This window comes from Camelus ferus, chromosome 15 (genome assembly GCF_009834535.1).
Source record: "Camelus ferus isolate YT-003-E chromosome 15, BCGSAC_Cfer_1.0, whole genome shotgun sequence".
In the NCBI taxonomy this organism is placed as follows: domain Eukaryota; kingdom Metazoa; phylum Chordata; class Mammalia; order Artiodactyla; family Camelidae; genus Camelus; species Camelus ferus.
This window is the reverse complement of record NC_045710.1, coordinates 33,974,440-33,992,124: the sequence shown is the minus strand read 5'-3', so window position 1 is coordinate 33,992,124 and position 17,685 is coordinate 33,974,440. Positions and strand designations below refer to the sequence as shown.

Here is a 17,685-nt window from a genome sequence, read left to right as displayed (position 1 = left end):
CACCCTTGGAGCATTCAGGACCAGCTGGGAAATGACTGGAGAATGGGGATGTGGTTGGGGAGGCTGCTGCAGGTCACTAAATGGAGCTAAAGTTGGTCTGGAACTACGTTGTCCAGCATGGCAGCCACTGGCCACTTATGGCTACTGAGCACTTGGAATGTGACTACTCCAAACTGAGATGTGCTTTAAGGATAAAATGCACACCAGATGTCAAAGACTTAGCACAAAAAAGGAATATGAAATAGCTCTTTAATGATATTTTTAATATTGTTCCATGCCGATGAAATATTTTGGATATGTTGGGTTAATAAAATGTTATTCAAGTTCATCTCACTTGTTCCTTTTTACTTTACGTGACTACTAGAAAATTTAAAATTACGCATGTAGTTCGCATTCTATTTCTGTTAGTCTAGAGAAATAAAGACTGGGTGATTTACAACCTGGATAATTACTAGGGCTGTGAATATACACCCCATTTTAGCCTGTGTGGGGTGCCAGGCTCAGATTTGAACCAAATCAGCTTTATGCTCAGGATAAGAAGCTCAGGGAGGAAAGTGTGCACCCATTTTTGTGTATCAATGCTCCAAATTTCTCCCAAAGTTGGTTCCAAAATTCTGACTTTCAGTTGAGGCTGGAAGATGACAGGACATTGTGTTGTGGGGGCCACTTTGGGAAAGTCCTCACCCATGAGAGGAGAAGCTTCTAGGATGTAGGGGGTACTGGTTATTGTTTTTGGGCCTTCTGACCGCAGCTCCTTGTGTGAATCTGCCTGTGAACACTACCACCACCTGGGGCAGGAACTGGTGCAAAGGCTGGATCAACAGGCCTGTGAAAAACACACTATATGCGAAGGAAATTGCTCAAGCCGTTTAAAAGGTTCATCTTAAGGTTTTGTTGAAGCGGGAAGCCCCATAAAAAGACCGGCAGGACCCCTAGGCAGGGCCACTGCTCTCCTCCCACTAGCGTCTGGTTCCCCGACCCAGACGCTTTATCTCACTTTTTGCCTCTAAAGGGGCTAACTTACACCTAGAATTCCATTGGTTCCCTGAGCTCACTCCTCATTGGTTATTATTCTCACTTCTGATTGGTTATTACTCTCACTCCTGATTGGTTATTACTCTCACTTCTGATTGGTTATTACTCTCACTTCTGATTGGTTATTACTCTCACTTCTGATTGGTCCACTTCCCTAACTTCTGATTGGTCCATTTGTAGTACTTTATTTGCATGGAGCTCACTCCTGATTGGTCTATTTCTACAAAGCTTGTTTCTGGTTGGTCAACTTCTGTTGTACTTTATTTGCATATGATGTTGCAAAGTGTAGAACTGGCAGCCTATAAAAGGCCTGTGTAAATCTACAGGCGGGGGCCCGGAGTTTCAAGTGTTAACTTTTCTGGGCCGTTGCTGTGATAAACCTGAGTTCCTCATCTTTCCGAGTGCTGCTTGGTTTCTCGTAGGGATCCAGGTTGGTGTCACAACTGAGCTGTAACACCCAGCTGTAACCCATTTGTCTGCAACATTGTAATTACGGATTATTATTTTTTTAATTGCCTCCTGTGCATTTCAGGATTTTGCTAATTTTCTACAGAAATTTTTCTTTTTAAAAGCAGGAAGGGAGAAGTCATAGGTTCTCAGCTGCTACTAGGTGGAAGTACTCAAGGAGGGAACTCAGACAAGATGCTGCAAGTTCCCAGGCTTAATGTGAAGCAAATCACAATGGGGACGGGTTTCTTGTGAGAGTCAGAGACGCATGTCAGCCTCCCACATAGACAGGCCTGACTGCTGAGTATGGATGTGGTATGAAAGTTCAGGGTGTTAAGGAGACATACTGAACTAGGTTCAGATTCTCACCAAACACATTCCCTTCTGTGTGTCCTTGCAGATCATGTTCCGTCTCTGAGCCTCAGCTTTCTCCTGCTGGGCTGGTAACGCCTTTAAGGATAATGAATACAGGCGTACCTTGGAAATACTTCGGGTTTGGTTCCAGACCATGGCAATGAAGTGATTACTGCCACAAAGTGAGTCACCTAAATTTTTTTTTTTTGGTTTCCCAGTGGATATAAAAGTTATGTTTACACTATATATTCTAGTCTGTTGAGTGTGCAACAGCGTTGTCTTTTTAAAAAAGTATATTTTAAAAATAAATTAGAACTATGATGAGATATTGCCTCACACCAGTCAGAATGACCATCAACAAAAAGTATAGAAATAATGCTGGAGAGAATGTGGGGAAAAGGGAGCCCTCCTACTCTGTTGGTGGGAATGTGAACTGGTGCAGCCACTATGGAGGCCAGCATGGAGGTTTCTTAAAAAACAGAGTTATCATATGATCCAGCAATCCTACTCTCGGAAAAGACGTAAAACTCTGATTTGAAAAGATACATGCATCTCAATGTTCATAGCAGCACTATTTACAATAGCCAAGACATGGAAGCAATTTAAAAGTCCATGATGATTGGATAAAGAAGATATATATAATATGCTGCATCTTCTTTATCCATTCATCTATTAATGTGCACTTAGGATGCTTCCATATCTTGGCAACTGTAAATAATGTTGCTGTTAATAGCGGAGTGTATGTATCTTTGAATTAATTCTTACTTTATGGTTGGTTTTATTCCTTTAATAACTATGTAAGTTTAAAAATCTAAAGCTCTAAATGTTATTAGAAATAATGAACAGTCCATATGTATAAATTTAAAAAATATATGCAGTATATTGTGTATATTGTTTATATGCAATATATTGTATATGTGCAGTCAAATTGTAACAGTTCTACCTAATAAAATGAAAATGAAGGTAAACGTACACACACACACACACACACACACACACACACGAATACTACTCAGCCATAAAAAATGAAATAATGCCATTTGCAGTGATATGGGTAGACCTAGAGATTATGTTACTAAGTGAAGCAAGCTCCCCAACTAGCACTGCTGCTTCTCCCACGTGTGCCCTGCCTCCATTCTTAAACCTGCCTTTCTTATTTCCAACCTCTGTGCCTTGTTCCTGTGGTTCCTTCTGCCTGGAATGTTCCTACATGCCCATCTGAGCCTTGCCTTTTCTTCAAAACTCAAGCAGCAACTTTCCTGTGAATTTGTCCTCAACCTCCCTAGTCACATAAGCTCTATGACCTTTCTCTGAAGCAAGACCAGCTATTTCTCACTTATGATGCCTGGTAGGATGGCTGATACACGATATCTAGAGCATAAGCTCCTTGAGGGCAGGCTATACACATATATATATATCTCCTCTGTAGTGTTTAATGTTCTCATATATCATTGTTGAATAACTACCCACCCTTACTGTCCAAAGTTCCTTGCTGTCCATTGAGAGCTGTTCCTATGCTATCAGAAACCCGACTGGTTGAGGCTTGAAAAATACCTTCGATGCAACGGGATTTGATCTGCATGGCCCAGAGATGGGGATTTTATACATTTCCAGCTCTTTAGATAAACAGCTGCCAATGTTTCATGTAAAGAGTCTGTGATGACATAGATGAGTCAATAAATAATGTAACACTATTTGTCAAACTGCATGCACGGCAGCAGGGCACCCAAGCTGACCTTATTCTTCATTCCCCAATTGTTCAGAAGAACAATAGATTTACTCATCTAGAGGAGGCTAGGGGAGTGGCCCAGTTCAGATCTTACGACCCTCTGACATTCGATATTCACTTTGATTGTATTACACTGTTTGAGCTGAAAAATCTGTGTGTGTGTGGAGTGGGGTGGAGGGGGTAGTTTGCACAGTAGGGGAGAAAACTTTTTTTTTAAAGCATGGGCCATGGTATTAGATGTGAATGTGAACCTCAGTTCTATTTTGTCCTAGCTATGAAACTTTAGGCAATCTCTTTACCTTGCTCAGCCTCAGCTTAGCTTCTCATCTGTAAAATGGGGATATTGTACCTACCTTGTTATCTTTGTAGTGAAGATTAATAATGCAAATTGACTGGCACAGTGTAGTGTATTAGTAAGCTTACAAGAAATGAATTTTCTCTGCTTCACTTTCCTTCCCTTCTCAGGTAACAATGATACCATTATTTGTGCTAGTAATAATAGCAGCAATAATAGTATTATAAAACCTTGTATTTTCAAAATTTTTTCTTATTTGTTTGAGTTCCAACAGTCCCTTTAAAGTAGCTGAAGTAGGGATTTTTAATTCCACTTGTCACATTAGGAGACAAATCCAAGGTCCAAGTTGCAATGAAGTAATAGAAATAATACAGTTTCACAGAGATCCTGTCTGCAAACCTAGAAATGTGTTGCTTTCCTGCACCCTAGTCTCCCTTCCCTACAACTTTTTCTTTTCTTTCTTTTTTCTTTCACTCTGTTTTCTTTCTTTCTTTCTTTTACAGGTGGGTAGGAAGGAACATTTTTTGTTCCTATACGTTCTCTCCTTATGTGATCTCTTATGCACACTAGTCTATAATTACCATCTCTATGTAGATGACTCATACAAGGATCTTTAGAGCTCTCTCCTGAGTTCCAAACTGGTACATCCGGCTAGCTGCCTATTCAACATCGATTCTTGGAGTTCTTAAATGCACCCCAAGTTTAACAGATGCAATCTAATCCAGTAGTTCTTGCTGCTTAAAACCCTTCCGTTCTTCCTATTGTTCTAAGGAAAAGGGTGAAATTAACATAGTTTACCGTGTTGTGTTGTGGGTCATCTAGCCCCAGCTACCTCTCCAGCATCACCTCCTGTGGGGACCCATCTTGAACCCCAGAGTTGGTATGAAGATTATTTCAAGCTGAGGACATTGAGGATTCAACAAGTGCAGTAAGAAGCCTTCTTCCCTTATTTAATAAAAACAGAGACTTCTGGGAAATGAAACTGCCACAAATTGCCTCTTGAGGGTAACTTTTACTCCTGAGAAGGAGACCAAGAGTAAACCTACCATAATCCCCTCCCTGGGAAAGTTTTACGACCATGAAGAAGTCAAAAAGACTGCTTGTATCTGCATAAATAAGCATTATCACAAACTTTTCTTAGGCCCCATTTGTATTTCTGGAAACCTATTTGTCTCTTCTAGAGAAACACGTTTGTTCTCCCCATAGTGGCCTTTTCTCCCTTTTTCCCTACTAAGTTAGGTCTATAAGCCTATAACTTTAACCATTTACTGAGCTACTACTTTTGGAATCTCCACTATGCCCATGGCTAATTTCTTTTCTCCTGTTAATCTATCTTTTGTTAGTTTAATTCACAGGCCCACTCATGACTGAACCTAAGAGGGTAGAGGAAAAGTTTTTGTTCCCTGGTGCCCTCTTTTTCTCTGTGCTCTACCACACTGGCTTCCTTTTAGTCTCATAATTCCTCCTTCTACAGACCCGCCCATGCTCTTTCCTTTTCCAAGAATTCTCTTCCCTTCCCTTGGCACCTGTTAACTACCACTCATTCTTAGAACTCAGTTCAAACAGTTCCTCCCAAAGGAAGCCTTCTCTGGCCTCCCAGTTTTAGGCTCTCAGGGCATCCTGTGCTTTTCCTTTGTAGCACACATAACAGTACAATTAAACTTTGTATGATTATTTGATTAATGTTTTCTCCACCAGTGAAAGCTTCTTGGTGGTAGGGGTTCTGTCTATTTTTTGTTCACTGTTGTATTCTAAGTTCCTAGCACAAAGTAAGCACGCAAGAAAAACAAAGTACTGAATGAATACATGAATAAAGGATAGAGGAGCAACTCTGCACCACTCCCTCCAGGATACCCCTTTGAAACCCCAGACAGGTGGATCCTCTACATCACAGCTCTTTGAAGACTGGCCATGTAACTGGGGCAAAGCAATTTCAAAAGAGCCAGTGTTAATGTGGGGAAAAGGTGTTAACTCATTACAGTGGCAACTGTCCTGGTCATGGATTACATGACAGTTTATTTGAGAAAGATTGACCCAGAAAACCATCCCACAACATGCAACATGCATGAGAGAACCAGATCAAATCTAAAAATAGCTCCATCACTGGAAATAGAAACACTTTAGTGAGGAATCTGCCTCTCTCCTTGCAACCTCTACCCTTACAGAGATTTTACCCTTATGATTGAACTACAGAATCCCAGGGTGATAGTGCTGACCTGGTTAGATGCAATCTGGTCTACTGCTCTCATTTTAAAATGAGAAAATTAGGACCAGAGAGGCTTAGTGACTTCTCTCATATCACCCAGGTAGTCGCTTGCAGAATCAGGGCTCAGACAGAGACTTTCTGCTTCTCTTCCACGGTGATACTGGTTTGACACCTCCAAGGTTTTAGACAGCTCAGATGCTAAAGACCCTGCAAAATTTATGTTCTTTTGGGTCATCCAAAAGGGAGGTAGGAGAGCCAAGTTTACTTCCCACTTCTTTGGTTCACTGTCAAAATGAACAGGAACTTGGGTTGCGGGGATCCCAGAAAACCACTCAAGATCCAGGAGAAGGATACCTGGGATGGAGACTGGCCTATGGCAGCATGGAAGTCAGGAGCTTGGATTCTGAGGTCTGGTCTTTGTTCTGCCACCTTATAGCTTGGACTATCACTTGGGCAACACATGTGTTTCTCTAAACATTTGTTAAATAGGTTGATAATACTGGCCTTAGCCATCTTGAGACTCAAATAAGATAATGTACTAAAGAACTTTAGCATAAAGCCTGGCATTCTGGCGGTCAATACATGGAGATATTGTTCATTTCCTTTCCAATTCAAGTTCATAAACATTTGTGGACAGTCTGCTTTAAAGGCAAACCATCAGGGAGCAGGTAATTATTTGGGGGGAGAAAACTCAGCCCTCCTTCCAAATGACACTTCTTTCCATATGTTAATATATTTAATCAGGTTGCAGTCAAGTCCCACCAGCCAGCTGAGCCTCTTTTGGTGACTTTGCATATCTATTCTCTGATCCATTAGTCACAGGATTTTCAGGTCAACATCTGGAGCAATCTTGGTGTCCTTACTCCCAAATTCTCAGGTAGCTTTTCCCTGTACCACCCAATCACTGACAAAGAGCACTCATGAACGCTGGAGACCCTGCCCAAGAGAAGATGGAAGGGATCCTCTTTCAAGCCTTTGTAATTATGCTATAAAATTTTTTTGAATTAGATTGGGAATATTTTGAGTTCCTGAAATCCCTTATCTGCCTAAAAGCGGAGACTCCCAAAATAACTCAAAAGAACTCAACTGTCATAAACCTCCTTTCCAGGAGCAACTGGAATCTTTTGAGAGAAGTCAGCACCACACCCAAAGAGACATTATCACCAAACAATCACATCTCCCATCCACTTGCTTAAGGGCCCATTTTCCTTTCCTATGCAGTGTCTTTCTCCCTCTTCCATTCACTTCTTAAGGTGTAATGAAATAAAATTCATATTTTATGGCAAGATGAGAAAAATTTAAACATAATTTTTTTCTTTGCCTATTTGGGCCTCCTGCCTCCCCTTTAGTGTGTGTTGTGCATCTGCATTAACCAGGTCTCCTTAGGAGATAACATTCCTTCTTATCTCATCAAGGGTCACAATTATTTAGGAGATAACCTTCTTAATTTGTAAGGGGCCTAGATGACCTGTGACCCACTGCTCTTGTATGTGTAGATCTGGATTGTGTACACTGTTAATAATACCTCATTTAACGTACAGCTCTGTCTCAAAAAAACATGTAACTATGCTTTGATCTCTAATGGGTGGAACAGTTCTCCAGGCTTTCTGAGGGGCTGTTTCTGGATTATAATCCTCAGTTTGGCTAGAAGAAAATTTTCCATTTCTTTCTTAGATCGACTGATTAATTTGGTAGATAAGCCCCCAATTTGGACTGCTTCTTTGAATCACACTTCTTTGTGAAATCCCATACAAATGTGTTTATAATTCATCTTTTCTCCTGCTAATCTGCTTTTTGTCAGTTTAATTTGCTGGCTCTCACATTTAGAACCTAAGAAGGAAGAGAGGGAGTTTTTCCTCCCTAACAAATATGATCATGGGACCACCATACTATTCATAACTAAAAAACAAAACACAAAATTAATGTAAGAAAGTTTAAGTGCTTTCCCCTTCCCCTCCTACCACCAAATATTAAATTTTTTCAAAAGAATTGTCTCTGGCATCTCTGCTTTAGCAGTGCCTAAACACATCTGCATATTGTGTGATCCAGTATCGTTAGTCCTAATTTTACAGACCAGGAAGTAAAGGCTGGAGTTGAGGGCAGATTCAATAGGTAAGGAGTGGAGTCAGAACAAAGTGAAGCCTGTTGAAGGAGTTGAAGCCTTCTACTGCACGTCATTAGCCAATCCTTTAGACTATTCACTGTTTTTCCTTGTGGTCAAGGGCACTGAGATAAACATCTTGGGGCATGAAGCTTTGGGTACATGTAGCTCTGAATCCTTCCATAGAATAGCCTCTAAGAGGTAGAATTTTGAACTCAGAGCCTACAAACACTTAAGCATCTGACTATGTTATTTATTAAATTATCTGGTAATAGTTTCTCATTTCTTAGGAACCAGAAAATCCGGCACTCAAAGTTGCTGCTTCTACTTTCCAGAAAGGAAGCTTTGTTCAGGGAAAATAAAACAAAACTTAGAAATAAAACAGAGAGATGTTTGTGCGACCTTTAATATCATATGAGAACATACCCTAACAGGCCCAGCTGAGGGTCAGCTGAGTCTCTGAAAGAATATAACTTTATGTGATGAACAATTGATTATTATTGTTATTTCAACAATTTAACAGTTTCGGGAGGTCTTACTGTTACCAACCAGAATCCTTGGACTCTAATCAATAGAAATTGATAAAAGGCCAGACGAAGCATTCAGGCAAGGCTTTACTGGGACTCGTACAGCAGCATGGGGGAGCAAGAACAAGAGACAGGTGCTCTTGCTTGCTTTCTGAGGAGAGTGGGCTGATTCTTTAAATAAGTTGAGTGTTGGGCTGGAGGGGTGCCTTAGGTGCTCTGCCCAGCCCCTTGGTGGTGCTGTGTGCAGGATCATACGCAGTACCCTGCTTTTGCTCCCAGCACCTCTGAAATAGCATTTGGTCTGTGCCCTTTTTGCATCTTGTTGTTCATAACTGCCCCAACTGCAGCATGCATGTTGTTATTTTTAATCCCCTGTAGTTTCTTTGTTTTCTGTTGCTCGAGATGTTTGTCCAGGTGTAAGTGCAAGCACACTGATAAAGGGTCCCAGGTCCCTGCCTGTCTCACTGCTGCCCCCCCAAGGGCTCCCTAAAGTAGACAGCAGCGCCTAGACCAAGATCCAACAGAAAATATAATTTTGAGATCCTTAGATCCTCCCCAGCCTACCTGTTTCAGGATTACTTCAACCAACTAGTGAATTTATGCAAGGATATGGCAAATTTGGGTCATTTTCACTGCTCTTATGCATCAAAGTCTGATGATTACACCTACCTATCTGTTAAGATGTCTTTGTCTTTCAAAAATTAGAAACAGAAAATGCAATTCTTCAAGTCATGTCTATCTGCCTATTGGAAACTGGTAGGACCTGGCTATTGGCTTTCAGAGGAGAATTTGAAAGGTGTGGTCTGGGTCCCAGAAGTGCTGACCAGAGAAAAGACCTGGTAGATGATGTTGGAGGTTAAATGCCTGTTTTCCAGATTAAAGGCTGGAAGCCTGGGTAAGGGTCTGTGGTACCATGGTTTGTGCTAGGAGGTCTGAGAAAGCTTACAAAGGTGACATAGAGAGCCCAGGTCTCTTTGTTCACATGTCTTTGTTTAAAGGGTTCTATGGGATGGAACCATGAAAGATCCCCAGAGTGGGTGGGGAGAAAGTAGTGGCTTACAGTTTCTATCTGTCCAGCTCTGTGGTCTCACAGTTGTTTACCTGCAGAAGTTTATTTTTGTTTGTTTTTTTCTGGAGGCACATGTGTCGGTGTTGGCCTTTGCATCTGACCCATGGCTGAAGTTATAGTACTGATGTTTGTGGTGCTTATTTGTGCATCAGTAACATTGCCCCTCCCCAGAGGAAAAAGAATTAACCATTTATGACAACTGTAATTGAAGCCCTGCATATCAGTGATTGGCTTTGTTGGGGGAAGCTAGATTAACACATCCTAGGACTCTATCATTTGTACTCATTATAGGGAGCTCAAAAGAATGAAAAGAAAGGCAAATAGTATTAAGCTAACAATCAGCACTCTATTCTAAAAATGTACCAAGGATTTGTTTCAATCAAGTATAGTAAGACATGAAAACACAGAAATGATTGTCATGGCTAGAAGTTTATACTCACAGAACCCTAGAAACGGGAGTCAGGGCATGCTGTGCAGGGCCACATGGGGAAGCACCAGGGTCAGTCAGGAGACAGGAGGAAGGAGCATGACCTCCTTTATTGGTGTTTTTATGGGAAGGAATGGGCAAAGCAGGGGTAGGTATATCAAGTCAGTTTAAGATTAGTTAGTTTAAATGATTTTGGTGGGCTCTGGGCTGTAGAGGTAGTCCCTAGTTGTCTGGCATCTAACCTTGAGGTGACTTAGTGCCAGGGGAATATTGACTTGGTGTGTGACAGTTTAATAAAAGAGATGGTTGAGGGTGTGGGCACTGGATTGGTTGGTATATATATATCAATGGTGTATTTGCAGAGGGTGTTTGCCTTCTAGGAATTAGCTAGTCCTGGGAGGGGCAGTCTGTTCAGGATCAAGGTCTCAAATGTCAAAGCATTTTGAATATGAATACAGAAAATTAGAAAATACAGTCAATATGTTGTCATTTAAAAAACACTAAGGAAACTTCTATGAAGTATTTTAAACATTTGATAAATGAATGCAGAATTATATCTGGATCCATATTCACCAATACTCCTATAGAGGTGAATCCTTAAACAGATAAGAATGATTTGATAATTTTGGTTTAAAAACAGTTGTACGCTTTACCCTGATTTTATCACAGTGTGGAGTGTAATATAAATGTACATCTCATTTTAGGTAAGATTTTGGGGTTTTTTTGTTTTGTTTTTTTTTTGGAAAACCTAATTAATTTGGACTTTCTGATTTTTTGATACTGGTTATATGGGTTAGACAAATTATTATTTCAACAAAATATATCAGGTTATGAGAATGTAAATACGTGCATTCAACTAAATTGAATGATGACAACAAATGTGTTAGTGAAAAAGAAAAGAAATGGATTGGTTCTTGTGAATTTCAGACAATGCTTCAAATCTTTTGGATTTCATTACTTCACTTTCAATATCCGTAGAAAATTTCTGTCATCTCTCTGACAAACTTTTAATATTAACAATGATTGTGTTATTTTGTAATTGCAACTTAAACATAATTTATAAGATCCTCAAACAACCTTAAGACTTTAGACTAATATAATTAATTAGTGAGAAGTGTTTGGCTACTTGGAATGTTATTAAGAAAATTAAAATTCACAGAGAGATAGAGAGAAGAGTACTGAGTCTCCAAGCATAGGTTTTACCTTAAAAAAAAAAAACCAATGAAGTGGTAAAGTCGATACAATATATATTATACTTTGTCTTGTAATGTAAGGTTAATTATATCTTAAAACTAAGATTGTGATCTAACTTGATAATTGTATGTTTAAATATATAAATATTAAAATGAGTACACAAAATAAATTATATGTGATGAAGAGAAAATGCATGGTTCAAAATTGATCTTGCAGTTTTTAGTGTAATTTTCACTAAAAGCAGTAAAAAAAAATTACTTTCTGTGTAATCTGCCCAGGTAGCAGAGGTGCCTCATGCGAGCTGAGTATTTTCCCTTGAAAGCTTAATTTATAGTGCTTTGAAACAAGCATTGAAAGTTTCTCACTTCTGAAAGAGCTATATCACCTAATCATGATAATGATGACGATGTTATCTTCTGCTGTGTTTATTTAAAATATTGCACTGTTACTCTTGTTTGCCAGTTAGCCAAGCTCCAAGTATTCTTTATTATCAAGCAGCAATGCTTCTGTTGGAAAGCAGTGCTCAGTCTCCACTGATGATTCTTTTTGATGTTTCCTTGCCCTGAAATTCAGAAGAAAGTTGCAAAACCTTGTTTACGTGCAAATCTCATTTGGCACTTCCTAGATGCTGTTTGGTAGCCCCCCAAAATCTACTCCTCTGCCTTATAAAAGAAAAAAATGCTAGAAATACTTAGGTATTGGTAATACTTAGGTTTGGTAATCTCCATGCTTTTACCACTCAACTGATAGAGCTGCTGTGTTTATCAAGCTCACAATAAGGGGAGGAACTATCAATAAAAAAGAAAAGCTCAACTCCCCTGAGTCAGTTCTGAACAGGTAAAGGGTCACCTCAGTGGCTGTTCGCCTTTTAGGATGGATAGACACATACTCACGTTCAGGTATGTAGACTGACATAATAACCCCCAACAAATTGATTTTTAAGATTTTTTCCTGTGTTTAAAATACTCTTGCCAACCAGTATCAATTGCAACACACACTTTATTGGATGGATTTGAAGGACCCTGAGATTTGTCAATGTGCTAAAAGACCAGAATACATTTTTACTCCAGAATTGCTATGAAGTGATCATGTATTACACCCAATAGAAGATTCTACTCTTCTGCATTCTGACCTTATAGGTTACTGTAGTCAACTAACCAGTCAGTGAGTTTTATCATAAGTGGTTTCTGCTTACTGATCTGTTTATCCTTTCACTTTGTCTAAGTGACTGAACTTGCTACAAGCTCTAGGTCAGAAATTAAGTCTTTTGAAAGAAACATGAAAAGAATAAGTAAGGATTCTACCAGGTACTCAACTAAAGACACTACAAGGAACAGACTGATGGGTACAGCCTTCCCAGTATGGCTTCCGGGATTCTGAACTATAATGCACACAAGAATGTCTATGCAGAGGCTGCAGTGGGCTGCACGCTGTCCACCCAGCATTCATTCAATCATTCCTTCCTGAGATTTCTACCTACAAAACTGAATTTATCTATTGAATGAAAGTCTTCCTAACTCTGGCTCCCAGGGCATGGTTGCAACCCTCTCCTGTGGCTTGTGGTCTTGCCTGCACTGACTCCAGGCCATCCCCTGGCCAAAATAGGATGGTTCTTCACGAGTGGTCACCCCCAATCAACAGGATCAGTCTCGGCTCGTCTGGGTCTACTGAATCAGTCAAGAGGTCATCAGGAGATGGAAATCACCCCATTTATTTTAACAGAGTTCAAAATAAATCATTGTTGACGAGTTGTAAAAAAGGTAACTGACAAGGCAAAATGAGAATACTAACCAGTCACAGATGTAGGAACTGTGGGAAGCTCCTGCCAGCCCTGGGCTGAGGAAACAAAGAGGTTGGAATGACTAAAACTTAGACCATGGATGAGGGGTTCTGTGGAGCTGGAGCTTAGCCTCCGACGAGGGACTACTGTCTGAACCCTGCTGATGCCGCCGAGGGAAGTGCAGTGAAGGTGATTGTGCTGCTTCCTGGAAGGAACGCCAGGTGAGGATGTGTTGCTGGGGTGACGCTGTCAGGAACAGGTAGCAAACAGGAAGGAGCAAATCCCATGTCCGGCTCCAGCCCTTCAGGCTCCTGCGCTTACCTGATTACCTGGTGGAGCCTGTCAGGGAGCAGCTGGCAAAGAAGAAAAGTGCTTGTATGCAGCCCAGCCAGCGTCACAGGCAGAGGAGAAAGGGTGGGTTGGCAGCTGAGAGGTAATAACTGGCACACCAGATTTTTCTAGTTTCTTTTTAATTTCCTAGTAAATAAACCAGAGTTGTGATTTCTTTACACTTCTCTTATTAGGAGTTATCTTCCCTTTCAAGACTTCGGACTTTGGTCTCACTGGCATAATATTCACTTCTTTTCTTGTGCAAAGCAGTGTTCCTGTCTATATTATAGACGCTGGGGCTTTTTGGTTGTCTTTTACTGTGATATTTCATGGTCTACCTGTCCAGGCCATAAGATCTTTAAAAGAAAGTGATACGTCATATGATGTTGCTTATATGTGAAATCTAAAAATGTATATATAAATTGTATTTACAAATCAGAAATTGACTCACAGACGTAGAAAACAAACTGTGGTTACCAGGGGGTAAGAGAGGGGATGAGATAGATTAGCAGTTTGGGATCAATAGATAACATTTTTCTATATATAAAATAGATAAACAAGGACCTACTGTATAGCACTAGGAACTATATTCAATTTCTTGTAATGAGCTACAATGGAAAAGAATCTGAAAAAAACATGTATATGTATAACTGAATCACTTTGCCGTACACCTGAAACTAACATTGTAAATCCTCTACACATCAATAAAAAAATAAGAATTATTTTTAAAAAAAGACTCTGGAAAAAAAAAAAAGGAAAGTGAAAAAAATGCTATCCCCAACAGTGCCTGGTGCGGGGCCAGGACCACAGGAGGGCTGGATACTTACAGAATGACTGGCTGACTGAATGAATAATGTGGTTTCTTAAAAGAACTCTTTCCAGGTCATCATCTTCGCTCTCCTGCTCACACACAGCTCTGCCTCCTCTCCACGTGTGGCCAGTCAAGAATGGTCATCTACTTCATCTCCAGGCTGGGCCAAGGTAGTCATTTGCTTTAAATGACTGGGTTAGAAGCATCTGCCATCAATAAGCTTGGAAACAGGAGCTGGTGAAGGGCTTTCTTTGCAGGACCCAGGGCTGTGGGGGGGATTCTAACAAGCTAGCTGGGGTAGACTTGCAGTAATACCTACATTCCCCAAACACCAAGAAAAATGCCCAGGGGGAAATTTCATGACGTGGGACTTCCTGTGATCAGTGCAGAGCTATGTGCCTGATTTCATGCTTACAGAACATGGTATCTACTGCTTCACTGCAACGAGAGAGTCACCACTTCCTGGGGGAGTTCTATGGCAAGGAGAGGAGGGACAGGAAATAGCATTTATAGTAATTTTGAACTTGATGTAGATCAGGCTTTTTAAAAAACTGCTCATTGGAAACAACAACTGATGAATGGATACACTCAACAGAGTATATCTATATAATGGCAGTCTTGTTCAACAATAAAAAGAAACGAATTACTGATTCTGCTACAACATGAATGGACCTTGAAAACGTGTTATGTGAAAGGAGCCAGTCACAAAACATCACACTGCATGATTCCCTTTATAAGAAATGTCCAGAATAGGCAAATCTAGAAAGACAGAAGGGAAATTAGCAGGTGCCATGGGCTGAGGGGAGGGAGGAATGGGAAGTGACTGCTGCAGGTGTGGGTATTTAGTTTTACTTACAGGAATTTTTTTTATTGTTATCATTGCAATCAGGAAAGTATGCAAGTGTGATGTTGTCATTTCAGTTACCAGGGTAACAGAAGGCTGGCATAACTTAAATACGTGACAGATTAAAAATATTTATCTTTAGCTGTAATAGTACTTCTCCTATCAGAGCTGCTGATTAAATGGGACTAATTTCTTTTGTCTCCTCTCTCTTAGCCTGCAGTCTCTGATAGATACGTTCACAGCAGTTTGTTGTTAGCAATACGGTCCAGAATAGATAGCAGTAGAAAGAACTGAGGAGTCTGGATGAACCACCAGCAATAAAATCAGCCCTGAACCCTGGAAAATTGGCTGAAACATAAGGATCTATCACTGCAATGAATGTCCAATGGTTTCAGATAAAATCAAGAATGGACTTGATTTTCAGTGCAAGAGCCCCATATTAAAAACACTATTAAAATGTATTTTAACATTAGCAACCGTGCCATCCCTGAAATATATGTGACAGCTCAATAAAAATCCCAGAAAATGCAGCGCTTAAGGAGAGATGAGATGCATGAAGTTGAAAATTAAATTCATTGGAAGTAGGCTACGAAATAGTGTTCTTGTTTTCATGGTGCTAATACACCTTTCAGTGACACCATGCATATTTAACTGGAGGCAATGTTGTTAAATACAAACAACAAATAATTCATGGTGACTGGTCAGCGTTTATATACATTGATACAAATCAGTTCATGTCCAAAAGAGCATGTAAGCATAACATAATTGTGAATGTGTTCTTTCAACAGTTGGATGTCACGTCAGTAATGCCATTTGATGTCTTCTACCTCTTCTTTTGGTTTTGTCCAATATTTAAGACATATTTAATAGGATGTTAAAGGTAAGATAACTATATTTAATTGTCTTTTTTTAAATTGAAGTATAGTTGACGAACAATATTATATGTTACAGGGCTCCCATAGAGTGATTCACAATTTTAAAGAGTTAAACTCCATTTATAGTTACAAAATATTGGCTGTATTCTCCATGTTGTACAATATGTCTTTGCAGTTAATTTTATACCTAATAGTTTGAGGTACAGGGTTTTTTTGGAATGTGATGAAAATGTGGGTGGCAGTGATGGTTGAGCAACCTTGTATTAAAAACCACTGAATTGAATACTTTAAATGGTGAATTTTACGGTACGTGAATTATATCTCAGTTTTTAAAAAGGAGAGAAGTAATACTGTGAAAAATTCAAAACCATTCACTGGCACCATGAGTTCCCTGCTGCAGTTTTCTTAATGACTGAATGCTACCATGGCTTTCAACATTCAGCATTTCATATAACATGGCAGTGGCAACTGATTTAAAAAGTTGATGGCAAATGTGGGTTTTACAAGGTGCCTCCCATAGAAGTTTACAGGCTGAGTTTACTTCAGACTCAGATTGGAAGGTCTGGCCAGATGACTTCAGAAGCTGTGACAGTGTGTGCGGTGCGCCCTAGCAATTGTGGTATTTCTTCCCAGTAGAGGTGATTGTCTGTTTAGATGTAAGTTATTGAAAGACAAGGACCATATTTTCTCCATCTCTTGTGCCCCCACATCTATCTATGTTCCATATGTAGAACATGGACACGAACTTCTTCCCCTTTTCTTTAATTGTATCAGGGAAAAAACAACAAGAACACAGCTCCATAAAATCCAACACTGAGTTTGATCCACTTACTTAAATAGATGGAAGCAAATGGTATCACCCTCTCCCTTCAAAAGAGCAGTGCGCAGGAATTCACATCAAACATAGTTAAGGACATGCACGAGGAACTTCCTGCTTGTATATTCTCTGCACGAAAGTACAGAGCACTTAACTTTCTCCTCCTCATCTTTCTACATTTTGCTGCCTTTCTCTGTGTGAGATCCTCTTACCTCAGGACTCTCTAATTTGCAAGGGAAAGAAAAAATTCAGCTCAAATTTCCAGAAGCTTCAGTTAGAAAGGCACCAAGGAGGTGGAGAGTGCAGTGTGCCAAGCAGGGGTTATGTGCCCATCACTAGGCTGTGGGGGCCTGGGCGTCATTTGGCAGAGTTCTAAACAGTTCTCTGTACTCTGTCCCCTTTTGCTTTGTTGTATAATATTATTTTTATTAAAATTTTTTTTATTGAAGTATAGTTGACTTGCAGTGTTAATTTCAGGTGTACAGCAAAGCAGTTCAGTTTGATGTATAATATTATTAGTTGCATTAGTTATCTAATGTGGCATAACAAATTACCCCCAAACTTATGGGTTTAGAACAGTAAACATTTATTATCTCAAATATATTCTGTTGGCTAGGAATTCAGGAGTGGCTTCGCTCGGTGGTTCTGGCTCTGGGTCTCTTCTGAGGTTGCAGGATCAAGACATCAGACAGGGCTAAAATCCTCTAAGGCATGATGGGGAAAGTTCATGCTAGCTCTTAGCAGAAAGTCTCAAGCCATCATCATGTGGACGTCTCCATGGGGCTGCTCACAACATGGCAGCTGGCTTCTGCTGCAGCAAGTGCTCCAAGAGGACAGGGTACAG

General features: G+C 40.1%; 1 long non-coding RNA gene across 2 annotated transcripts in view; it reads left to right on the top strand.

Annotated features, from left to right (window-relative positions):
* Positions 1–1,364: 1,364 nt before the first annotated feature.
* Positions 1,365–17,685, top strand: part of LOC116668972 — a 101,359-nt gene continuing 85,038 nt past the window's right edge. For both annotated transcript variants that reach the window (XR_004326313.1, XR_004326312.1), the window contains exons 1-3: positions 1,365–1,465; positions 1,883–2,018; positions 15,938–16,029. This is a non-coding gene — a long non-coding RNA (uncharacterized LOC116668972). The remainder of the gene's footprint in view (positions 1,466–1,882; positions 2,019–15,937; positions 16,030–17,685) is intronic.